The 27593-nt window shown below is 34.9% G+C and overlaps 1 protein-coding gene and 1 long non-coding RNA gene across 2 annotated transcripts in view; one reads left to right on the top strand and one right to left on the bottom strand.

The window, feature by feature from the left end:
- Positions 1-27593, bottom strand: part of KCND3 (potassium voltage-gated channel subfamily D member 3) — a 321194-nt gene that overhangs the window by 134669 nt on the left and 158932 nt on the right. The gene's annotated exons all lie outside the window — the stretch shown is intronic.
- The window catches only part of LOC148131157 (uncharacterized), a 38329-nt gene that overhangs the window by 7851 nt on the left and 2885 nt on the right, over positions 1-27593 (top strand). The window lies entirely within an intron of this gene.

The following is a 27593-nucleotide window of genomic DNA, read 5'->3' as shown; positions in this document are numbered from 1 at the left end:
AGAAAAAAATCACAAGGTAACTTACAAATTGAAGTTGAGCGACTTTGGAAAAAGAAATTTTGTGTTATCCCAATTGTAATTGGAGCCCTTGCAGCAATACCTAAAGGGCTGCCTCACTATTTGGAAATCCTGAATTTATCAGACTTCAATACCCTGATTCTACAAAAAAACCACCCTACTTGGAACAGCTCATATCCTCCGATGCTACCTGAACAGTTCCTAGGTCCTTGGTTAGGACTCAAGATGTTGAACTACCAACCAGCCCCAAAGGCTGTGAATCTCATTAAAGATTAAATAATAATAATAATAATAATAATAATAATAATAATAATAATAATAATAATAATAATAATAATATTGTGTTAACATGTTAAGTGTCTATGCAGGTGTACTTCTAATTAAGATAATTATAATGCTTTTGCAATGCCAATCTGGTACTCTTTGTGACATTGCAATTATCTAGCAGCCAGTACAGAAGGCACCTAAAGAATCAGAGGGTTGCAGAAACTATAACCCTGGACTATGTGTGGAAGAAAGAGACTTTTTAAAATAACTTTGGGATAAATTATCTTAGCTTCAAATATACAGATGAGAAAGTTTTGAAACTATTTTCAGTTGTAGCCCAGCAACCTACGGTACTTTATACACTTTAAATACTGTAAGAAAACAAGAGAATAAAAACTGTACCACAATGCCAAGGCACACGATAGGTTCTCTATTTTTTAAAAAAAGAAATCCCAACTCACAAATAGCTGTCTTGGAACTCTATACACCACCTTGCAAATTTATGAATACCAAGTTTAATTCCTAGGACTGATGAAAATTTTACAAAACAGATCTTTTTTTTATCAAGCTGGATGAAATGAAAATCAGGACTGAAATAAAAGCAAGCAAAAAGAAAGGACACAATACAGACTGTAGTCAAGAAGTGGAGATTAAAAATTGAAAGAATTCATTCTACTGGGTAATCCAGATATCTAGTTACACTCAAGTCTAAATTGTAAGATCAGACGCATGTTAATGTATGATGGCAAAAATCAGAAAGAGTCTGGTAGCATTTTTTTCAACTATATAAGTATGTGTGTGTATGTGTGTGTGTGTGTGTGTGTGTATACATAGACATATAATCACTGATAACATGTGGAAGAGATTTTCATCCTGCAGTGGATAAACAAAAGCTAAAATGATGATGATGAGGAGGAGGAGGAGGATGATGATGATACACACACACACACACACACACACACAAATCTAAATTGAGATTTTGTTACTATAACAATAAATCTAACAATGGAACTGTCTGTTTTTTCTAAAACTAGTGTAAGAAATAGTTTTGGAAAACTCCATAAATTTGCTTATTGTATTTCTTCATTTGAGTTGATTGCATATTTTCAAAATATATTTGAATTATTTTCAATTTAAAATTTCACTCCAAAACACAGAAACAAACCTCAATTTTTTTTCTGAGCTATGAAAAACCCATCTTCTTTCAAGGAACTCATTTGTTCTGAGCATTAATGGCATCCAAGATGCCCTGTAGCAGAAGCCTTCTGTTCTGTTTACTATCCCTTCCTAGAGTTTCTCATTAAAAAATTCATTCAGAATAGAGGTGTAAGGGACTTTGGAAATCTTCTAGTTCAACCTGGGCTCAAGCAGGAGACTCCGTACTATTTCAGACAAATGGCTAGCCAGTCTTTTCTCCAGTAATGAAGCACCTACAATGTCTGAAGGCAGGCTGTCCCACTGATTAATTGTTCTCACTATTAGGAAGTTTCTCCTTAATTCCAAGTTGGTTCTCTCTTTGATTAGTTTCCACCCATTGTTTCTTGTCCTGCATCCTGGGGCTTTGGAGAATAAGTACTTTGGAAAATAATAAATAAATGCACATGTTATATAAGATTTACCTTCAGAGACAAATTAAACTTTCCATGAAAGCTTTTTTATTCTATAGTGAATCTTTCCAATAATTGAAGTTTCCAAATTCTGCCCATTACTGCCATAATTTTCCAGTAACCTCCTAGTACAGGAGTCTTCAAACGTGTCAGCTTTAAGACTTGTGGACTTCAACTCTCCTAATTCCCCCTCCAGTCATGTTAGCTCAGGAATTCTGGGAGTTGAAGTCCACAAGTCTTAAACTTGCCAAGTTTGAAGACCCTTGTCCTAGTAACTTCCAAGTGCTGTACAGTGTTTGCTAGGAATTCTGGAAGTTCCAAGTCATCTGGAAGGTACTATTTAGGAAAGGATGCTTAACTAGAATGCATGATAAGCATTGATACCTTCATTGATACCATAAACCACAATTCATCTATAGAAAATGGGATGTATGTTGGAGTATTTGAGAGAATTACCGTTCAGTGTTAATAATTCATTTTTGTTGGCTTGTGGAAGTGAGACAAGTTTTTAATCCTGTGCTTTTGTTTTTTTCTCCCTCATGGATTCAAGTCAATGTGTCAGATATTAAAGCCAAGCTGTTTGATCAGCTGAATTCACATATAACACTAAGCCAAGATATTTAAATTATGATAAAACAAATAATAGTGGCTTTACTGACTTCGCATACAGAATCAAAGCAAAAAACAACAACATTGTGATACAAATCCAGATGAATGACCTTAGATCAGTCATTCTTTCTCAACCTTAAATAAAAGAGCAGTGACAAGCAGTGACTTCTGAAATATGCCAAAAGGAAATTTCAGGGACTAGTTTTAGGTTTCTGTAGGTTTCTGTTGAAAAACCATATTACTCTGCTGGATGTTCACAATCTAAACTCACAAGTATGTTGGTTACATATCCTAGTACTGCTTTTTTAAAATTATGCATTTTGCATAAAAAAACACAGGTCTCTATATTTGAAACTAAAAGTTCCTCTTAAACATTATACTGAGTATACTAGACACATGAAACTCATGTGAACATCTTAAAAATATGAGAAAACTATTTGGAGTTTGAATTTGGTGAGTCAGCTAAGAATTCCAAATGGTGTAAGATTCCTTTTACATTTATTTTGGTGTCATATTTCAGCTACAAAACTAAATAATAATGGTATTACACCCTCTTAAATTGGATTATATTAATTATAGTCTTTTTATATTGTGTTGTACATACTACTGTCTCTGGAGGCAATGCCCATTCAATTACTAATTTTGACTGAAGGAATTTGATGAAAATTTCCACAACACTTATTAATAATTAATGCCAAAGTATTGTTTGTTTTCCAGAACATAGAAAATAATGCAATACAAAAACAACTTCAGTTTTTATTGTCCAGTGCCAATTTATTCTGTAAAACACTGGAAAGCTGAAGCATATATTTCTTTGGATCATGCATACAGGAAATGGGCTGAAAAATTAACACAGCAACAAAGTATCTTGAACAATCATTTAATTAACATAATCAAAATCTGATTTCCTTTTTAAAACTGTTACCAACAAGATCATTCCTAACATAGTACTTCCTTCTATATAAATATATTTTTGTTGCAATTGATACAATAGCAAAAGTTGTGCAAAACCTCCCCTATCCACAGTCAAAATGGGAAACATCTTCACAGCCGATTTACTGTGACCAACTTGCAAGTTAGTCACCATGGCTAACTTGCTGCAGGACAATTTAGTAATTCTATTTAATTATTTAAAATAAATAAATACTTTAATTTTTGCTATTCACATTTCATTCTGTGTCTCCTTTTACATCCTCTACAAAGTCTGCACTATTACTATTAATCTTCTCATCACTCCTTATCACCCATTCCCCTCCCACTTGTGACTGTATGACTGTAACTTTGTTGCTTGTATCCTTACGATTTATATTGACTGTTTCCTAGTATGATTTGATTGCTTATTGTACCCTATGACTATTATTAAGTGTTGTACCTTATGATTCTTGACTCTTGATGAATGTATCTTTTCTTTTATGTATACTGAGAGCATTTGCACCAAGACAAATCCCTTGTGTGTCCAGTCACACTTTATTTTTTTTATTTATTTGATTTGTCAATTGTTTACAAGATAATAAGTACAAGTGTATACATAGTTGTGAATATATGAAATGGGTACATATAAGAAAAATAAAAGAATAAGAGAAACAATAGGACAGGGACGGTAGGCACGTTGGTGCTCTTATGCACGCCCCTACAGACCTCTTAGGAAAGGGGTGAGGTCAATAGTAGACAGTCTAAGGTTAAAGTTTTTGGGGTTTGGGAAGAGACTACAGAGTCGGGTAGAGTATTCCAGACATTGACCACTCTATTGCTGAAGTCGTATTTCCTGCAATCAAGTTTGGTGCGGTTTACTTTGAGTTTGTATCTGTTGTGTGCTCTTGTGTTGTTATGGTTAAAGCTGAAGTATTCATTGACAGGTAGGACATTGCAATGTATGATTTTATATACCATGCTTAAGTCGGACCGAAGACGGCGTAATTCGAGGTTTTCTAGTTTTAGAATTTCGAGTCTGGTGGCGTAAGGTATTCTATAACGGGTAGAAGAGTGGAGAACTCTTCTTGTGAAATACTTCTGGACTTTCTCAATTGTGTTAATATCACATACGTGATAAGGATTCCAGACTGATGAACTGTATTCGAGTATTGGTCTAGCAAATGTTTTGTATGCTCTGGTTAGTAGTGAGATATTACCAGAGAAAAAGCAACGTAGGATTAGGTTAACAACTCTTAATGCCTTTTTGGCTATGTAGTTGCAGTGAGCTCTAGCACTTAGATCATTAGAGGTGAGTATTCCCAGGTCCTTTACAGAGCTTGGGTCATCAACAAGATCTTGACTATTCAGCTTGTATTTTATTTTCTGATTTTTTTACCAATATGTAAGACAGAGCATTTATTTGTTGAGATTTGGAGTTGCCATATGTTAGACCATTCAGATACATAGTCTAGATCTTTTTGAAGGGTAGTAGTATTGTCTGTGGTATTGAACAGCTTTACATCATCAGCGAAGAGAACGCAATTGCTCTTGATATGATCACAAAGGTCGTTTATGTAGATTATGAAGAGAGTTGGTCCTAGAACACTGCCTTGGGGAACACCACTATTGACTGGTACTGGATTTGATAGGGCGTTCCCAATTTTGACCATTTGTTGTCTGTTTGACAGGAATGCTTCTATCCAGTTATTCAGTTGTCCAGAGATACCATAAGATTTTATTTTTAGGAGTAGTTTGTCGTGTACCACTGAATCAAAGGCTTTGCAGAAGTCTATGTAGATTGCGTCTATTGCTTTGGCCAACTCTTTTCATACTCTACATAAATGACCTCTGTGATCATATCAAGAGCAACTGCATTCTCTTCACTGATGATGTAAAGCTATTCAACACCACAGACAATACTGCTACCCTTCAAAAAGACCTTGACTATGTATCAGAATGGTCAAACAAATGGCAACTTCAAATCTCAACAAATAAATGCTCTGTCCTACATATTGGCAAAAAAAAATAAGAAAATAAAATACAGGCTGAATAGTCAAGACCTTGTTGATGATCCAAACTCTGTCAAGGATCTTGGAGTATTCATCTCCAATGACCTAAGTGCTAGAGCCCACTGTAACTACATAGCCAAAAAGGCGTTAAGAGTTGTTAACCTAAGTTTACATAGCTTTTTCTCTGGTAATATTACACTAATAACTAGAGCATACAAAATATTTGCTAGACCAATACTTGAATACAGCTCATCAGTCTGGAACCCACATTACATATCTGATATTAACACAGTTGAGAAAGTCCAGAAATATTTCACAAGCAGAGTTCTCCACTCCTGTACTCCTCTACTCAGAATATCTTATGCCACCAGACTCGAAATTCTAGACCTAGAAAACCTAGAACTAGGCCGCCTTCAGTCCAATCTAAATATAGTATATAAAATCATACATTGCAATGTCCTACCTGTCAATGAATACTTCAGCTTCAACCATAACAACACAAGAGCAAACAATAGATACAAACTCAAGGTTAATCGCACCAAACTTGATTGCAGGAAATACGACTTCAGCAACAGAGTGGTCAATGTCTGGAATACTCTACCTGACTCTGTGGTTTCTTCCCCAAACCCCAAAAACTTTAACCTTAGACTGTCTCCTATTGACCTCACCCCTTTCCTAAGAGGTCTGTAGGGGGCGTGCATAAGTGCACCAACGTACCTACCATCCCTGTCCTATTGTTACTTTTATTTTTTTTTATTTTTCTTATATGTATCCATGTATTCATAACTATGGTTTTACTTATACCTATTATCTTGTTAGCAATTGACAAAAATAAAAATAAATGAATAAATAAATAAATGAATTCTAATTCTAATTCTTTCTTTAATGATTCTATTCCACTATTTCTTTGATATTCATGTAACTCTTGTCCCACAGCGAGTTAACCATGGCAAGGTGACCATGATAATTTGGCTGTTGCAAGTTGGTTGTTGCAAATTGCCACAGACCCGTCCACAATGTCCACTTTCTGTTAAACTGTAGCTGTAAGTGCAGGAGGACTTCCAAGTCATACTTTTGGACGACACATTCAGAATAACTTCTGGGATCAATGGTCAGGGATGTTTACTGATAAACAACTTATTCTTAAATATATTTAATGTATTCTAATTTTACTCTTCCAAAGCAGACAGTCTGCAGACCATAGTTCAAGTTGCTGCTATCTAGTATTATAACGCTAGTTCCAGAATACTAGATCAAAGTCTTTTCAGGTCCTTCTAGTTTAGTCCTTTATCCAGAGATTTCCCAAACCTTAGAGAGCCTGTGCTTAACTTGTATCTTGTGTATGTGTTCTTTCATTTAACAAGAATAATTTGAAATCATTGATTTACAATCTTATTTGTTGTATACAACTTGGAACCAATATGCTAAACCACACTTGGATTACACTGAGAGCATATGCACCAAGACAAATTCCTTGTGTGTCTAATCACACTTGGCCAATAAAGAATTCATTCATTCATTCATTCATTCATTCATTCATTCATTCATTCATTCATTCTATTTTCTTGCCTTGTGCATGTATATGGGGGTGGGGGAGGTGAACTATATTTTTAGTTTATGTAAGTAACATTAGCTCAAACATTAAGAAACCTGCTGCGTTTTCCCCAAAATGTGCAAAACACTTTTCCTATTAGCCTAGGGAAGGAAGTATCATGTGCTTTAATGAAAAGACGGTATACATTACTGTCAGAGTTTTGAGCCAGTGAAATGAACTATCAATGTGCATGAAATGAAACCCAGCAATCTGAACTGATGCAGGACAAGTTACTCACCCAGAAAATGTTTGGTTTTGTGAATGCTGTAGTAATCTTGCATGAAAAACTCATGGATTTTCTCTGCCCTTTTGAATGATTTCCATAGTTCCATAGTCAGATAATCAAATAACCAATAAAAATGGAAGTTTTTTAAAAATTTTGTGTCATATTAAAGACTCTAACATCTGGCAAATTCTTTATTTATTATAATTTTTTTTTCTTCCACGAGTAAAGGAATTTTGGGAAGAACCTGGACAATGGGGAAATGTTAGCCTACCTTTCTAACATTATTCATGAGGCAGGTTAATTAGGTGGCAAAGCAATCACCTCAGTTATTTTTTTAAAAAAGATCTGAGAAATGGCAGAGTTCCTATGGAAAAGTAAATTTACTACCTTTTCAGAAATAATTTCAGGCACAATCTATGACATATTGTTCCTGTTTGATTTTGCCTGATTCCTTGATGAATGAGAATGAAATGAAGCAGGACTGATCATATGAACCATTGCTAAACCCATGCCAGTTCCATATATTTATGTGCCTTGAAATGAATATACAATGAGTATAACTTGATCCTATTTAGCATAGGTTGAGAAAATGATGACTGAATGAAATCCAATTTTCTGTTTAAAAAATGCAGTGATTAAAACTTTAATGGAATAGTGAACTTGCTGTCCTTTAATGCGCCAAATCAAGAAAGATGGGAAAAGGGGAATTTTAAAAGGAACAAATCTAAACAGGGAGTGGGGGGTGGGGTAAGAATGGATGTCTTTTAGGATCTCTCAAATTTCCAAGTATCATAAGTATTCAACATTAGGGATTTAAAATGTGACAAATGTCACAATTACTCAAGGAATATCAACTAGTTTTTTTTCTATCCTTAATTTATTGGATAGATTTGATCTCTTGGATAGTGGCTTGGAAAAGCAAGTTCTTTTCATAACTGCTGTAAATGAGACACAGTAGTTAATCTAGGGTAAAAATCCCTCAGAAATATTTTTTATCTTAGAGTAGCAGCTATGTTTCATTTATAGCCAGTTAAATAAATTAAGGACAGCTAGGAAAGCATCTTGATCTCTAGAGATCAACTTACTTTATTTGGGTTTATTGCTATTGAGTCTATTCTGTTTTTCATTTTCACATTCATAACATTAGTAATAGCATTTCTTAAAAAAAACTTCAGCAACTCACAAATAACATTAAAAAAATATTAAAACCCCACTTTTGTTAAGACCATTTATTCCAAAATCTAATCTAGACATGACAATTTAGTAGGGTTATTAGAAGACTTATCCCAAAAGCTTAATGCTGTGTATTTAGTACTCCCTCCTCCAATTTTACCTCCTTCACTGGAGAAGATCATAAAGAAAATAATTATAATACTTACACTGCTATTTATTGTTTTTATTTATCCTGAAACTTTGGGAAGGTAAAAACTAATGCGAGTTTCCAAATCATTTTGTGAAATGAATACTCTCACACACATCCTGCACATATACATATATCTATCTAACTGAAAATCTAGGTGGCCAGGTTGGATTTGAGAAGAATCAGGGCAGGACACCAAAGACATGGTACCTCATTCTAACACCATATAGGACACTTCAAAGAATGCTTCAGAAAAGATAGACTGTAGGTTTTCTTTGATAGTGATATAAGAAATGTCAGGGTACATTCTCTTACATCAATCACTATTGGTTTATAAGAAATGTTTTATGCTCTAGATGAGAATGTTTCGTATTATACTTCAAAAACACAGAATTTGACTATTTTTGAGGAATTTTTTTTTCATGATTGTAACAGACATGAGGAATTTTGAAGATGCAATTTCCCTCCATATTAATCAATAAATCAAGCAATTTACCAATTACATTTTGGTATAGATTTCATAATACTTTATAAGAATAGACACATTTTTATGTGCAACTTAAAGCATAATTATTAAAGATATGATATACAATTTATTCATTTTTATTGCTTTTGGATCAATAAAAAATATTCATACCAATTTAACATATTAATTCTTTTTTATATTTATTTGTCTTTTATTTGCTTTGGTAATATGGTTTAATAACTCATTAGATTATTTTTGGATAGGATGTATATTATCTTGAAAATATATTTTATTTACTATGTTCTGTGTATTTTTTTAAACAAACATTTGCAACAAAGCAGAAAATGGTACTTCGTTCTTTGTGACTAAAATTGTAGCCCCTAAATTGTATTTTCCATCCACTTATAAAAGTTCTAAGAAAGAAGTTCTACTTAAAGCATCACCAAGAAAATAAATTGGAGGTAAAGAATATTGCTATGAATCTAAGATTAGTTCACAACTTAATAACTAACCCAATAAAATCAATGTTTACAATTAAAACAAATCAAGCACAACAATTTAAGGAATGTTGTATAATATGCAAAACATGTTTACATTCATAATTAATATAAACCTAATATTAACCTCAACATTATCAATCTTCAACAAGAGTAAAATAACAAGGTCCACAATCCACTAGTCCATGAAAAAGTATTTTAAACTGTTTTAAACGCCATAAAACTTTCATAGAGTTGAAGGAAAAGAGGAAGCTGATTCTAAAGATATGGCACTAGCCCCCTAAAATTTATAATGTTATCTAAAACATTGTAAAAATATAGCTCTGCCCTATCATTGTTTTTTGGATTTCAAAGCTTAGGTGATATTGCAATCTCCTTTCTACACTTAGACAGAATTTCTGCAGTACACGTGTCTGTATATGCATTCTTCTGTGGCATCAGAGGCATGTAAATGGGAAAGTAATAGTGCCCTAAAGAACTGCTAATTGCATCTACCTGTCTGCATTAAAACACTTAAAAACAATATTTTAATGCAGATTGAAATGATTTTTTTAAAAAATATAAAATTACAGTCTGCCAGGAGTGTAACAGCCCGTTAAAATGAAACAGCAAGGTGGTAAGGCTCAGCTTCTTCTAAATCCATTGCACACAGCATAGCATCAATATGAGGGAGGGCGGGGGAGAGAGAAAGAGAAAGAGAGAGAGAGAGAGAGAGGTGGAAGATGGAGAAGAAACTTAGAAGAACATAAGAAAATGATTTGATGGCTGTAGCATAATGTCCATATTGGGAAAAGTGACTGAACCAAGAAAAGTAACAGCAGGGGCAAAACTTAGCATGAAACTGGTAAAGCTTTTTCTTGTAGGTTTGCTTTATTCATCATTTAAAAAGGACAGAGAAATATTTTAGTGGGTAGAAGAAGGAATAGGGTTTTGAACACTTCTGACATTCCTTGGCTCACTTTCAGGAACTTATCTGGACAAAAAAAAGGGGGGGGGGAGTGAAGGGGAGGGTCTTGGAAGCAAAGAAAGGAATAGAAGAAAAATAAGTACTCCTCTCCCACATTCTTCCTTTTACCATTCAAGTAAATGTTCCAATTTCCTGCATGAAAGAGGGAATGACAAGTAAATAATCCAAACATCATTTTACTTAAAGAGGGTGGAAAGCTGGCAATTGACTGGAGATAAAAGACCTGCTGTCTGTTTTAGGCAACCTGAGATAGGATTAGAGGCATTGCATTTCGTGCACAGAAATGTTTTTGGTTCTAGTTATTTTTCTGTAAAGCCTTCTACATTTGCAAAAGTGCACTAAGCTTCTCACTTTCTCTGATCCAAAGAATCCAAAGTCTTATAGCACGGACCCTAGAAATGCATAGTGTATAACAGTTTCAGATATGCCAAAAATGCTTTTTATATATTCGTTCGCTACTTTTCTTCTTCATATTTCAGACACAATGATGTGACCTCAATATGGAGCACAATTTTTAAAACAATATAGTTTGGGCCACACAAATTAGGAAAAGAATGATAATGAACATCTGTAAAGGCCTGTACTATGGTAAAATTATAAGAACAAAGCAGCAAAGGGGAAACTGATGGGTCATTAGTGAGAAAACTTTGCTCTTGGATTAATTATTCTGTCTAATGATGATCTTTGACAGTGACATAAACAGATGGAACACACTTCTGGTAACAACGGCCCTATGAGTAATCTTTCTCAGTCTATTTAACATGGTAAAAGTAATACTCAACTTTTAGAATCAGTCCAAAAATATCATAATTTCAACAATTTCAATATTCTGGCAGTCATATTTTCCACCTTTTGGATTTTCTGAACTAATCTCAAAGGTAATTCAACTCAAAATATATTCAACATTCCAATTTAGATATATAAGGAAAAAGGCTACCAAAAGTTGGCCTGGCAGATAAAAGAAAACCACAGATAACATAATCTCTAGTTGGCAAAATCTGTTCTTCCATCATTACCACCATCATTGCCACCAATGGCTGAGATGATGAGCTAAGTTAGGGAAGCCCAACTAGATTGCAGTCTTCAAACTTCAGAGTATCTTCTATCAGAAAGATTTGGTTTTTTTTTTAAAGTTTCCATCTCCTTGTATAACAGGAAAGCCTGCATTGCTCTGCTTGAGTGATAATGAAAAGGCCCAAAATAGATGAAGTGCCTCTCTATTATGAATACATTTTTATATGGATTGGATGAGGATGGCCTAAAGGCTTTAAATTCTTTCCCTTAACATTTTCCTTCCATAAACTCCAGGTTTTGAAGTAGGAGCCATTCATGTGGATTTCACAATTTTAGCTCAGAATGTTTTGGTGTAAAGCCATTATGAGAAACGGTCACCTTTATTCTAAAGAAAAACTTTCAGTGTGCCTAATGGGAGAACTATAGAAAGTTGTGCAAGTTATTATGCTATGCCAAAGTACACTGATTAATTGGTTCTTATCAACAATGCCTAAAGAACCAACATTCTCAAGACAGGATTTTAAGAATTTGCAACTATTCCACTCTGAAGTACAAACAGTACTGTGGGAGAATATACCTGTTGGAGGAACTTTGAAGAAACTACATTTCATGATAGGCACACAGCACAGGAAGTAGGGGTTGGAAATAAGAAAGACTAGTCAAGCTGAGATGAGGTCATTGTCTTCTGCCAATGTAATGTAGGGTGTGTCATATTTTATAACTTTTATTTTCCAAACATTAGGGATGCTCAAAAGTTGTAATATGCTTTGGGGAATTGTAAAGATATTTTGGTTACTTTAATATAATTTAGATATGCTTGGTAAGTAACTACATAAATCTCATTACTTTTTAACATTTTATTTGTTTAATGGACAGAAGAAATAAGCTTAAGGAACAGAAGGAAGATCCAAAACCACAATAATACACAGATAAATCTGAAAATGCAATTTTTATGAAAGTGTACCAGACAGAACCCTCCCTAGTCTTCATCAAGATAAAGGAGGGAAGGGGAAAGTATATTAAAGTAAAGAATAAGCAACAATCCAATCAAGGAACCACCAAGAAGATAACAACACTCTCATCAACACTGACAGGACAGGCCCCTTTCATTCTAGTACTGAAGATGTTACTAAATTACATAATGAAATATCTGCAAGAAAACAACCAAGCTCAGAGCATAGGAACAACTCTCCAGTTCAACCCTGAGATACAAATATTCTATTGAATAACAGACAAGATGACAAACCCTAATAGCAAAAAAACCCTAATAATAATAAGCCAATTAACATATACTTAAAAATTAATGCATAATTCTAACACTGAGACAGATTTAGTAACCAAGAACATCTGAATCCAAGAACTCCTAGGATAAATTTTTTGTTCTACCCTAGAGACAAATGCTCCTTACTTTTAAGAGCCCGGGGTTTGAAATTTTCCTTTCAGAACCTCTTTGACTCCCTATGTGCATGCCATTTTTATTTACCAATGCCTACCTACCTACCTACTTTGCCACACACTAATCTGTTTAACCCAGATTCTTATGTTTTTCTTCATGAGATATATTAACTGGATTCAAAAATCATGCTTAGGCACAGTGTGTCCCCACCATTGTCATGGTTATCTGTGAGATAGCCTCTCTCCAATAGTTTCTGGTCATGGATATGTTTATGTGGAGTGGATGTGCCCCAGTCCACCCAATTAAATGTCATCTTGCGGGGCCAAGGAAGTATATCAGCTGTGTCAAACTGGTGGCCTCTAGGCTGGATGTGTCACACACACATCCATCCCAGCTCCACAAAGGGGAAAAAAAAGTCACAAAATGTCATGTGATGGCAATGTGACATCACAAGTTCAACACCTGTGTTCTATGTCATTGCCCCTGCCCTCTCTCTGGAACAGCAACTCCCCATAGATATGTGAGGCACCTACTCTCCTGGGTTCTGGGAGGCCCTTAAGACCTGGCTCTGTTTCTAACTCTTAGGTTAGGGTGTTTATGGAACCTTTGTCATTTCTCTTTTCTATTGTTGTTTGCTTTTTAGACAGTCTATTATGTTTTACTATTATGTTTTGACTCAGCCTTTCATCCTTCCGAGGTTGATAAAATGAGGACCCAAATTGTTGGGGTCAATATGCTGACTCTGTAAACCACTTAGAGAGGGCTGTAAAGCACTGTGAAGTGGTATATAAATCTAAGTGCTAAGTGCTATTGCTATGTTTTAATTGTATATTTGTTTTGTGGTAAGCTGCCCAGATTCTGTTGGAGTAGGCAACCATACAAATTTAATAAATACAATAATATCATTTAACTAGCTATAATTGGCAGGATTCTCATAGTGTGTTAAACCATAAACCATGATTTATAAATTATAGAGGCTAGGTTCAAACGTTAAGTCAAAACTATATAAGCCATGTTATGGTTGAATGTGACATATAAACTCAATCATTACTGAACACTGTGTATGTGAATTTCTTACAAAGATACTACTGTATGTGGAAAACTTATTGCTTTTTTTAATGTGATGCTTGATAGATTAAAGTGCTTTACGTAGAAGCTCCATCAACAATTTATACACCCAGCTGCAGCAGTTGATCTGTACCAGTGGTGGGATTCAATTTTTTTTTACTACCAGTTCTTTGGGCGTGGCTGGGTGGGCATGATGGGCTTGGTGGGTGTGATGTGGCTTGGTGGATGTGGCTTGGTGGACATGGCAGGGGAAGGATATAAATCTAAGTGCTAAGTGCTATTGCTATGTTTTAATTGTATATTTGTTTTGTGGTAAGCTGCCCAGATTCTGTTGGAGTAGGCAACCATACAAATTTAATAAACACAATAATATCATTTAACTAGCTATAATTGGCAGGATTTTCATAGTATGTTAAACCATAAACCATGATTTATAAATTATAGAGGCTAGGTTCAAACGTTAAGTCAAAACTATATAAGCCATGTTATGGTTGAATGTGACATATAAACTCAATCATTACTGAACACTGTGTATGTGGCTGGGTGGGCATGATGGGCTTGGTGGGTGTGATGTGGCTTGGTGGATGTGGCTTGGTGGACATGGCAGGGGAAGGATACTGTAAAATCTCCATTCCTACCCCACTCCAGGGGAAGGATACTGCAAAATATCCATTCCCTCCCTACCCCACTAACCTGCTTTCCAACTCCATTCTCCTGTGCAAGGCAACAAAAGAAGACCCAGCTAATCAGCTGGGACTCAGGAGGCAGTCAGAGGTGGTATTCTGAACTACTCAAAATTTCCACTACCGGTTCTCCAAACTACTCAAAATTTCTGTTACTGGTTCTCCAGATCTGGTCAGAACCTGCTGAACACCACCTCTGATCTGTACCCAAGCTTGTTGTTTTAGACATGTATTCAATATTTAAATCAGATCCATTCCGTATGTCTTTCAGACCTAGATTCCTTTGTGAGTCTTTGGGAAAGAAAATTAGTTTGAATAGTTTTAGATGCAGAGTTGACACAGAAATAAGAGGGATAGCATTCAGGAAGTTAATTTTTAAAGACCTGATTTATATTCATGAGATCTTTGACAGTATTTCAAAGCTTAGATTTTATTTAAATTTAACAAATGGTCTTGAACCTGTACTCTGATTTTTAGGCCCAGTGGCTTTAAGATAAGGATAGTTTTAGTTTCACGCTAGAGGCATTTCATACAAAGATAAAGTTATATCGACTTTCAGACCTCTAAATTTAGATTGCTATCTGGACTGTAATATAGCTCAGAGCATTCTTATTCTGCCATGATAGATTGATTCTCCAAACTTTCATTTTGTTTTGACTGATTTCCTCTCCCAAGTATCACAATGCTATGTTTATTTATATTGGGGTGTTTGTGTAGCAGACATATACAGGTTGAAGTCATACTTCACCTGAAATATTTCTATCTCAAAGTTGATGGAAGATGGTCAAAGTAGCCTGCATTTGCTGAAGATTTCACAGGTCTCCTTGTGACTTTGATCATACAGTAATTCTCCAAAGGCAAAATTACAACACAGCTAGAACATATTTGTCTATCATTTTGAAAGAAAAATAATGCTTTTATGTTTTGAAATTATTGGAAAGGATAAAACAGTGGTTCAATCAATTTTGTTTTGTTATTATTAGTAAAGTCTCAAAACAGAGAAGTCATAAAATATAATCATATATAGCAGTAGTAGTATCTAGATATCTTTTCCAATATTTTATCTCATAGGCGATTAGATTCCAATCCCAAATATTAAATTCAAGCATCCATTAGTTTTCACTAAACTGGCCAATGGTCAAAAAGAGTAATAGTTTAGCAACATCTGGAGACATACATCATTTATATGTATATGATAATATGACAAGATAATTTTTTTTGCTCATTTGTAATAAACATCTAACTTTTCCATAATTTTTTCACTCATTGAGTAGTAGTTCTTCTTCTTCTTCTTCTTTGTAATTTAATTTACAAGAAGTTTTATTAAGGAAGTATTTTGTAGTTGCTTCTTGACCCACATATAGGTTTCTCAAGAGACAAATAAGATGGTCTGGTACTCCCATCTCTTTAAGAACTTGCCACAATTTTTTGTGATTCACACAATCAAAGGCAGAAGTAGATGTTTTTCTGGAACTCCCTAGCTTTCTCCATGATCCAGCAGGCAGTTTACAAAATATAAATTAGTTATAGATGGAAAGCACAGAAACAATTTAAGTTATCCCAGAATGTAAAACAGAAGAATGTCTATGCCTCTGATTCCAATGCCATATATTCAACTCTATTTACAAGGCAGGCAAACAATCATGCTTCCCTCCAGACATCCCTGCTCATCTGAGACCTTCCTAGTCTCCAAAATATACTAAGAGCATCCAGAGAATCTTCAAGGCCACTAGTGTGATAATATCCTCTAGATTTTTTATATGTCACTAGCAATAGGAATGCTAGCTATATGATATAACCTCACAGTAGGCTAGTGTCATTATAAAGATATTAGTTATCTTCCTCATCTCAAGCTTACTTACATATTACATTTCTAAACTGCCTGACAACTTCACATTTCTAAACTGCCTGACAACTTGCCTGAATCTCAGGTCTTCATGTGCAGCTGCCATCCTCTTAGCAGGTATCCCTGACCTTGATAAAATGTCCTGTTTACAGCAGAGCCACACTTAGAAAGCCACCACTCTTTATTAAAGTACTTCTGTTGTGCACAGTTCAGTCTTTGATCCTATTCTATCAAACATATGCACTAGCACAATTTGAAAGCACATGCAAACTCAATTTCCTACTTTGCAGTCTGATTAATTTGAAGGTTCTCTTGCTGTTTGGAATAGTAGCATTTATTTCAGATAATCACAGTTGCTGTTAACCCTGAGGCTGACCTGCCCAAAGCCATCTTAGAGCTTCAGTGCTGCCATACTGGAGCTGAGGAATAGGGAGATGGGGATTAGAGATAACTGGGGTTGTATAGTCAAAATAAACTTTTATTTTGACTTTTCTCCTTGCAGAGTAGAAAAAAGGAAGTGGAAATGCTGAAAGCAAAAATCATTGTGACAGTAGTCTCATGGGTAGTCTCATTCCTTTCTTTTATCTCACGGGTAGTCTCATTCCTTTATTTTGTTGTTTTTAACAAATCATGAATCAGCCTCTATACTTTCTACAGTTATTACAGGGTTCTCCATTTTTTATTTATGTGGTCTTAACATTGATCTAAACCTTTTGCCTGTAAAGTTCTAGTTTTTCTTATCTTTCTTTTATATTGTTCTCATGTTTTTCCTCAGATGAACATCAAATTTGGAGAGGCTAAGATCCCAGACTATAAATCAGCCTATTGCTATTCAAGTGTATGGAGCAATTGATTCTACTGGGACGAACTGAAGCCTTTGGTTGGTTGTATTTGTAAAATAAGCTCATATCTTAGATCATTGATGGATTTTTTGGAACACACGAGCTGTGAAGAACATTTGACAGTCAAAAGAAGCCACTGTTCTCTCTCCTCCTTCCTCTCTCTCCCTCTCTCACCCTCCCTCACTCTTCTCTCTCTTCTCTCTCTTCTCTCTCTCTCCTCCCCCTCCCTCTCCCTCCCGTGTGTGTGTGTGTGTGTGTGTGTGTGTATGTGTGTTAGATAGATGATAGATAGATGTTGCAGTAATGTTACATTAAACATGACTTACTTCAACTATCTCCACTCTGTTTTTCCCCAAAGGCACTGATTTTATTTAAACCCATGAATATGTATGTGTAATATATTTAATTTATTTTAAACTACACCACAGAATTTGCATAGGTAATGCTGAATGAATTAGCAATAGCATGATGAACCATTTTCCCCAGTTAGCACCATGTCAGTTCTGACATACCTGCCCCCTTTTCCTATTCCAATCAGATTTTTTTTTGTATGAGCATAACAGAGTATTTCCTATGTTTGTTGTTAGTGGGGGCAGAGAGGAAGGGAAAGGAGAATGGATGTGGAGGAATGTTCATTTATGTTTTAATGCCAATTTTATGATTTATTTACTTATTTAACTTATATGCCACCCCTTTCATTATCCAGAGTGCATTACAACTGAATCATTAGAGAGCAAACTAGTTATTCCTCAGAAACTTTTTCTTAAGTGAAAGCAGCAGAGTTTATTGGTTAGGGGAGATAGCACTTTTTAAACAAAATATTAAAGCCAAAAGTAACAGCAGATGCATTTAAGATATAAGAGAGGTTACAAAGCTCAGTTTATTCAATTATTATAGCTATATTTATGGTACAAATAATATAATTTGGGACCTGTCTTGTTAACTGCAGCTGCAATATAGGAAGATGTTAAGGTGCATTTTAAAAATATTCATTTTCATGGGAAACCATTTTGGAAGTTTTAACACAAGTGTAAAAAGATAAAAATATTTGCAAATAACTAAATGGACAGCACAGTCAGTGGTGGTATTGGACTGGTTCTGCCTGGTTCTAGAGAGCCGGTAGGAGCGATGAGCAGCGGAAACTGAAATGGTTCTCTCCACTGCTCTGCTGGCTCTGCGGTTGGGCCCACCCACCCGCCTGGGCTCCCATACTCACCTTTATCCACTGAATTTGAAGTGCAGCTGCTTTGCGCGGCACAGAATAGCGTCACATGGCAGCTGCTGAAGCGACCGGGATCGTGCAGGCTTGCAGGAGGTGAGTTAGAACGTCTCTACGCCTGTGCAAATGCCTCTGTGCCTGTGCAAAGTGAGCATTTGGCACGTGCGTGCACACAAAGTGTGTGCACATGCGCAAAGCGCGCCCACCAAGCCACGCCCACCGAACCGGTGGCAACAATCTTTGAATCCCACCACTGAGCACAGCACACATGAAGATCTTTGATATGAAAGACAAATACTAGCTTAGATTCAGATACAACCCAGGGAACTTGTATTGCTCACCTCAAAGAAGAGATGAACATTGTTGTTACTTACATTCACTGGCTAAGATCAGAGTATCAGCCCCACTAGAAACAAAGGTGAAGGATAAGTTGAATTACTGTTTTAGTTTTCTTTCTTCAGAAATGAAATGCTGTCACTTATATTCTAGGACTTCTATGTCTGGGCTTATTTAGATGATCATAGCAATAGCAATAACACTTAGACTTATATACCGCTTGACAGTGCTTTACAGCCCTTTCCAAGTGATTTACACAGTCAGCATATTGCCCCCAACAATCTGGATCCTCATTTTACTGACCTCAGAAGGCTAGAAGCTGAATCAACCTTGATCCTGATGAGATTCAAACTGCCAAATTGCAGTCAGCCAGCAGTCAGCAGAAGTACCCTGCAGTATTGCATTCTAACCATTTATTTCAGTAGAAGAATTTATATTCTGTTCTTCTCAAGATGCTAAGAGTGGCATACAATCTCATGCCTGGCAAGAAATAAAATTGTTATTCCCTTTAAAAAAATAATTTCCAAAATAAGAATGTGTCGATGAGATGATTATCAATAATTAAAAATAGTGCCAACAGCAACTATAGACTTTATATGCTTCCTCCCACAAGGCTTCTTCTCTTATAACTATCAATAAAGTTTCTTCTTCAAGGTGAGACATACAGATCTACCTCCTGGTCAGTTCAGGAGATTTTTACAAGGGTTGTACTTTGCTTTTTTATTTGATTTTGATTGTGTATTGTGTCTTTTAATTTTCTTTTCTTTTTTTTGTAAATTTTATTTGAGTTTTCACAAAGAGAAAAAAAAATACAAATAAAACATCTTTTTTGAAAGTAGCGTAATCCCGGGTTACATTTCTTCGTACAGACACAAATTCAGGTTCATGCTCATTTTTATATTCTATTCCATATCTTATTACTATTTTACATTTTCTGCATAGCTTCTCCCCTCTTTTAATTTTCTCAATTTTATTTTAATTATCTCATCTCAGTTCAAATCATTGTATTTATATTTTTTGTCTGTCCTGTTTCAATTACCTATTATCTTTTCTTATTAAACAAAATTTCTCCTGTAGTTACTGATTGGAGTAAGATGCCTTTATATCTTTTCCCTAAAATAAATAAATATATATATATATATATATATATATATATATATATATATATATATATATATATATATATATATATATATATATATGTTTCTTAAGTTTTCATATTACATGTATGGTGTTCGGCTTGGTTCGGGTATTTTCCCACGTCATTGTAGTTCTTTTAAAGTTGTAGCAACGTTTCAGCAGAATCTCATCTGCCATCATCAGGCTTCTGTATTGTGTCCGTCTGTGGGTCAGACTTTTACAGTGGTTTCAGATTTAAATTTGGGGCAGCCTATTGCTGTGCCAGAATGGTTTTTTCTTCATCCTGATTGGTTGGGAGTCTTGGTCTGTGTTTATTGGTCTCGGAGTTTGCTGTGCTCTGCTTGATGGGTGTCTCTGATATCTTCTGTCTGTTTTTGGCTCTTTTTGTATCTTGATTGGCTGGCGGCATTGTGTTACTTTAATGGAGGTCTTTAGTGCAGCTTGGCTTTGGGTAAATGGACGGCTATCATTAGTTAGGAAGCTGGGTTTCATCTGGGTGCCTGGTTGGGGTGTGTTTGAGCTGGAGGTATCAGGGGGGATCTGTTTGTGCCCAGGTGTTTGCCTGGCTTGTGGTGTGGAGAAAAAAAAAAAAAATCTCCACACCACAAGCCAGGCAAACACCTGGGCACAAACAGATCCCCTGATACCTCCAGCTCAAACACACCCCAACCAGGCACCCAGATGAAACCCAGCTTCCTAACTAATGATAGCCGTCCATTTACACACACACACACATACACACACACACACACACACACAGAACCATTCTGGCACAGCAGTAGGCTGCCCCAAATTTAAAACTGAAACAGCTGTGATAGTCTGACTCACAGAAGAACACAATACAGAAGCCTGATGATGGCAGATGAGATTCTGCTGAAACGTTGCTACAACTTTAAAAGCACAACTACAATGACGTGGGAAAATACCCGAACAAAGCTGAATACCATACATGTAAGTACCCATGAAAACTTAAGAAAACACACACACACACACACACACACACACACACATATATAATTAAAATAACATTCCATTCCAATTCAATTCTATCATTAATATTAATATTCATTAAAGTCTTAACATCTTTAACATTACTTTTCAATTAAATATCATACTTCTTCTTCTTCTTTTTTTTTATAAATATAGTTTATTAATTTTTACAGTTAAAACCAGTCACAATACATACACAAATAAGCAAAAGAAAGAGAAAAAAAAAAGAAAGAAGAGAGAAGAGGAAGAGAGGGAAAGAATTTGGGAAAAGAAAGAAAGAGGTTACAGGATAAAAAGTATTCTTATTTTAACAGTTTGCAAGATCTTCTTTTGTTTTCATCACCTTAACTTGTGTCATATAACCACACCTGTTTTTAACTTATATCGCTACCTCGTTATTATGTATTGATACTTTTCTTTTATGCCTTATGATATATAATTTATCTTTGGTCAATCCAATTATACCAACAATTCCAGCTATCGTAGTATAGTGTAGTGTCTTTGTTTTTTAGCGCCAAAGTCAATTTATCCATTTCTGCGCATTTTGAGATTTTTTCAATAATCATTTCTTCTGATGGAATTTGATGTTGTTTCCAGTGTTGAGCGAAGGCTAATCTGGCCGCTGTTAAAATGTGTATTGTTATGTATTTGGTTTTTTGGAAATTTGCTTATCAAAAATCCCTAGTAGGAAGGACTCTGGTTTGTATTCGATCTGCTCTTTGGTGATTTCTTCCAACCAAGTTTTAATTTTCTTCCAATACTTTTGGGTTTCTGCACAAGACCACCACATATGGAAAAAGGTTCCTTCTTTTTTCCTACACTTCCAGCAATGTGGACTCATGTTGGGGTGCATCTTCGCTAACCTCGAAGGGGGGAGATGCCATCTATAAAACATTTTATAAAGATTTTCCTTGTATGCTGCCGATTTGGTAATCTTATTGTTTCTGCCCCAAACTTTCTCCCATTCCGCTAATGTGATGCTGCGCCCTACGTTCTTACTCCAAGCAATCATATTTCCTTTTACAATTTCTTCTTCTAGTTCTGTTTCTAATAAGTAGTTATAAAATTTTGTTATGTTTTTTTTATTTGATCCTAATAAAATTTTATCTAACTGTTGCAGTTTGTTATTAATTCCGAATTCTTTTTTGTCTTGTTTATATCTGCTTTGAATCTGAAGGTAAACCCATTGATCAATTTTATGTCCTTGCTCCTGAAGATCCAGCCTCGGTTTCAAATTTCCTTGTGGGTCTAATAAGTCTTTGTATTTAATCATTTTGGTAAGCTCCAAATTGTTTGGGTGAATCATTGCCTCCATTGTTGAAATCCATACTGGTACTTTTGTATAATGTTTTTTCCTTATTTTCCTCCAAATTGTTAATAGTGCGTCTCTAATTAAATGTCTATGGAAATATTTTTGACTGGTTTTCCCTACGTCCCATAGAAAAGCGTGCCACCCCCTTTGTAAATCATGGCCTTCTAGAAATAGTATTCTTTTATTGGTTAAATTCACCCAATCCTTCAACCAAACTAATGAGGTGGCCATATGGTATAACTCCCAGTTTGGAAATGCTAACCCTCCCCTGCTCTTCATATCCTGCATTGCTTTTACATTTATTCTGGGTTTTTTCCCTTGCCAAATAAATTTCAGGGTTGTTCTATTGAGTTCTTCAAAAAACTTTTTATGTAATTTAATTGGGATCGTTTGGAATAGGTACAAGAATTTAGGGAGAACGTTCATTTTAATAGTAGCAATTCGGCCTAGTAGTGAAATTTGAAGTTTCAAATTTCACTAAATATCATACTTCTATGGGAACAGTTATAAGTTTTCCATAGTTAATCCCCCCCTTCACTTATATTTTATAAAACATTAATTAATTAAAATGTTCCCGTTCCTTCCTAATTCAATTTTCTCATTTATTTTATTTCACTTATTTTATTCACAAACATTTCACTAAGTTACACTAACTATTTTATCCCTCATTTTAATCATACATTGTTTCCAATTTTCTAAAGTTATTTCTATTACTGATATAACAATACAATCTTATGTACCTTTATAGAATCCCTTTTTCAGTTAGATTTTCACCCATTATCTCTAAATAGGTCCTGCTTCTCTATATCTTGCTTCGGTCCTTTGTAACTTCTTTTCCTTCCCTTGTTTCCTCTCTTCTTCTCTCTCCCCTTTTTACCCCCTTGTCTATCTCCATTTCTCTCTTCTGTATTCCCCTTTTCTATTGCTTTCCAGTATTATACTTATTTTTCAAATTATTTTTCAAGAGTCCAAAAATCATCAAAGAATCCAAATACATGCAAGCTGTTTCTTTTTTGCTCTTTTTTTTTTCACTTTCTCTTCCTGGGGTTACTATTTAGTTACAAAGTTTCAGTTAAAATGTATCTTTTAGAAGTCTTGTTTTAGTTTTACTGTAGATTCTTTTTAATTCCAGGCAGTCTCCTCCCTCTTCCAGATCCTGCCCTTATTCTTTTTCTCTCCCTTCCTGCTTATAAAAAAGAAAAATTTTAATGTCCAGAAATCTTTATTATCCCTTTGGCATTTTGTTTTATCTTCAGCTTAATTGCCTATTGATGTCAAAGCGGATTTTTCCGATTTCTTATTTAAGTCTCTTAGTTGTCAGTATAGGGAAGGAGAGAGAAGAAAAAAAAGCCAAACCTTTCCCTTTTCACTTTCCTTCGCTGCTTCCGACTCTTCTTTGGGAGCGATGTTATTTTTTGTAAATTTAAATTCCAGGGTACCTTGGTTGTTGCTTTTACAATTTAACCCGGTCAGCCAAAACTTTCACTCTTATCTTACTCCTGCACATTCTTTTCCGGTCAAGTTCTCCTTTGTGGTGGCAATTTAACCCGGTCAGCCAAAACTTTCACTTCTTATCTTACTCCTGCACATTCTTTTCCGGTCAAGTTCTCCTTTGTGGTGGCCATTTCTGACCACCGCTGCAACCGCCTTCGGGAAAGGAAGTCATGGCCAGCTGAGGAGGAGAGATGCGGCTCTCCTCGACCCTGCTGGTGGTCTGCCCCCTCTTCACCACCTCTATGGGGTGGCTTAGCCCCAAAACCAGCTGTCTCGGGGCACTCCAGCGGCGAGCCCAGACAGAAACCGCGCACGATCTCGGATTTCTGTCTGTCGCCGAAGCCCTTCAAACCGGAAGTCCTTGTGTCTTTTAATTTTCTGTTGATGACCCTGAGTTCAGTTAATTAGATATGTAGTCATATAAATGTGTTAAATAAACAAGTAAATAAAAATAAAAAATGAGTAGAAATGTTGGTTGTCTTTATGCACAACATCAATAAAAATGCTACTTTAGCTAAATGTGTCTCATGAGTTGTGTTCTATATAGCAAACTTGAAAGATTGATGCATAATTTTGAAAAGATTTTGAAAAGGAGAATTAAGCTATTATAGTGCTAGAATTCATAAAGGGGACTGCTCATAGATAATTTAGAAAACAAGCTGGCATAGTGATGGCCAAGACAAATTCATGAAAGTCTGGTCATAATCGTAATTGGAATAAAACAGTACAAACAATACATTAATATAATGAATGATATATGTCAAAACATATATCCTACAAGTTAAACAAGTGGGCAGATGAGCTTCCTTATTAGGAAAGATTGTGACATTTGGGGCTTTTTAGTCTAGAAAGAAGATAAATGAAGGGGACATGATTCATATGTATGGAATTATGCATAATGTGGATAAAGTAAGCAAGACAAAACTGTTTTTCCTTTCTAAAAATATTAGAAGCAGAGGTTGAATTGTAGGAGACAAGACAAGAAAGAAAACTGGAAGAATCAGCACAGACAAAAGATTTTTTTTATACAATGCATAATTAAATTTTGGAATTTGCTACCAAAAGATATGGTGCCAGATACCTGCTTGGTTGGCTTAAAAAAAATTGGGCCAATTTTTGAAAGTAATAGGGATTGATGGCTATTAGCTTTGATCATAGTGTAACTGTCCCTGAAGACCATCTCCCAGGAGACCAGGGGGCTTCCTTGTGCCTTTATACAAAGATTTCTTTGGTGGAGATAATGCAGGGATCGTTACCTAGGCAGAGGGGGCTGAAGCACTTTTTAAAACCAGAACTATAAGTTAGCATTTTGCAGCAGCTCAGGTAGATGCTTCCATAATTCACAGAATTAAGAAGGAAAAGCATATATAGCACCTTTAAACTGTGAGACTTGATAGAGTCTATTCTTATATCCAATCTCAATAAATTAGTTTTAACTTTCCCGAGAAGTTGATTTCCTGGTCTGGTCTGCTTGGTGAGACTGACTTCAATCTTGCAAGCTATGATCCTCCTCATAGCTCAGTGAATTAGGGAGGCATCTTCCTGAATGGCTTCCAAATTATACATACCATATTAGGATTGCAAAGATATAAAGTTCCAACTAGTGATTGCTTGATTTCTGTAGCTATATAAAAATAAAGCAACCATGCAACCACTTATTTTTGCAACAACCTTTGAATGGTGTAGTTTTCCATTTGCTTTCAACCTAAGAAATGCCCTTAGCATTTATTTAATGCCATTTCAAATGTTCTTTCTCTCTAACAGGTCACTCAAAATCCAGGCCATTACACCATTCATCAGAAAAGTATATTGTTCTTGAACACTCCAGAGTCCAATATGACCTGCTTGCCATTTTCTAACCATGTCAAATCAGCAAGAAAGATTGGAAAAGAAGTACGGGCATGCTCTATTTGTACAATACATGTCAGTCTGAAAAAAGATAGTTAAAAACCACTTATTACCAGCTATACATACCTGGCTACTTCTGGCGGGCTGCTATAGTGGCAAATGTGTCCATGACTAATGTCATGGCAGAAAAGGGATAAAGTACACTTCAAATCTTTGCTGCAATCTACATTTTGAATGCCCAAAAGTTAAGAAAATTGAAGTACACTGTATGCCAATTGCTACAGACTTAAAACAAATTACAGACAAGACAGAAATTAAAGAGAGATGGAAAATGATTTAGACAATTTTGCATTATTGGAACTGAAAGTAAAAGAATTCTGTTTAAGATTTAGAGCAATTTCAGAAAAAATAGAACGGATATCAGAAAAGAGTTCTCTCTCTTTAATAAAAGTACGGAAGTAAGGATGGTTTTGTAAGAAGACATTTTGTATAACTGAATTGTGAATTTTTTTAAAAAAGTCAAGAGTAAAAGCAAGTGATTTTTTTAATGAAAATTTAAAAATATCTCTATTTTTAAAAGATTTTTTTGCATTACCACCAAGCATGCTAAAATGTCTCTTTATGTTCTTTATATTTCCAATATACATTTGAAGTGCCTTTATATATTCTAGAATTTTTTTTGGCATCATGTAAGAACAATATGTTATTTTATAAACATTGTCTTTAAAATTATAACACATTGTAACCACATATTTTCCCATTGATTAATCGCAATATTATATCAAAAATTCACACCCTACTTTTCATACATTTTTAACATGTTCTTCCTCTGTTTCAAATTTCAATAAATGTTTTTTTATATATATCAATTGTTTTTCAAATTCTGTCTTTTTTTTGTTCTAACCCATTAGTCTTTTTTTTTAAATTTTTTCAGATAACTGTAAATAGGAAAACCACTGACAACTGTATCCTTCTGCTATTTAATTGCTCTCTTGATTTAATTTTAATTTCTCTTTGATAGGTTTCCAATGTCACAGTCTATCAACTATTTTTTTTAAAAAAAAATTCCCTTTATTACTTTTATAAAATATTCAAAGTGGCAAACATATTTAATAATTCTTCCTCCTCCTGTTTTCACCAACAATAATTCCTGAGTTAAAACAAGCTTTGAAAATAACTATGTTAAACAAGGAAACTTATTTTGAAAAAGAAACACACACACACTTATTTTTCTTCTTATGATCATATTTATTCAGTTAATTCCTTTTGATGCTGATAAGCAGCTTTTGTGTGAAGAGAAAAATTCAGAGCTGGGTGAACATTTCAAATACAAAAACATTAACTATCAGAGAGAGTGAGTAAAGAATGTGCATAATACCCTGGATCACTGTAAAAGGATTAAAGCTTAAGCACAAATTCTGACTTGAGTCTCAGAGATTGGTCTCTTTCCTGTTCCTTTGCTGTGCAGTGGGCCATAATTGCTATTTTGATGCACCATTGAGATGATAATTATTTTTTTTTAAAGCTAAACTGGTTTCATCAATTATACAATATTATTAATTTCCAATCTGCTTAATTGAGGGAGTTTTAGAGTCTTGTGACCTAAACCAAAGAGAAGATTTTGGTTTTGGCTCTCTCCTAAAAGGGCTTATTTTCTAATCTGGCACATGCATGCTGTGTTACTAGGGAAATCAGATTTCTGCAATGAAAAAAGAAACTGTTTTCTTTTTAAGTAGTAAGCCAACCATGATGTAGATTTAATAAGTGGTAATAGGTTTTGAAGTTATTTCCTTTATTTTTTGAAGTCTGATTTTTGGATTAGCTGATTCATGCTATATTTTATTATTTAAAAATAAATTAGCTATATAATTTA

This window comes from Notechis scutatus, chromosome 3 (genome assembly GCF_049901735.1).
Source record: "Notechis scutatus isolate UNSWTSFEM ecotype Mainland chromosome 3, rNotScu1.2, whole genome shotgun sequence".
Lineage (NCBI taxonomy): Eukaryota > Metazoa > Chordata > Lepidosauria > Squamata > Elapidae > Notechis > Notechis scutatus.
Note: the sequence above shows the minus strand (reverse complement) of the source record. Positions and strands in the feature narration are given on the sequence as shown.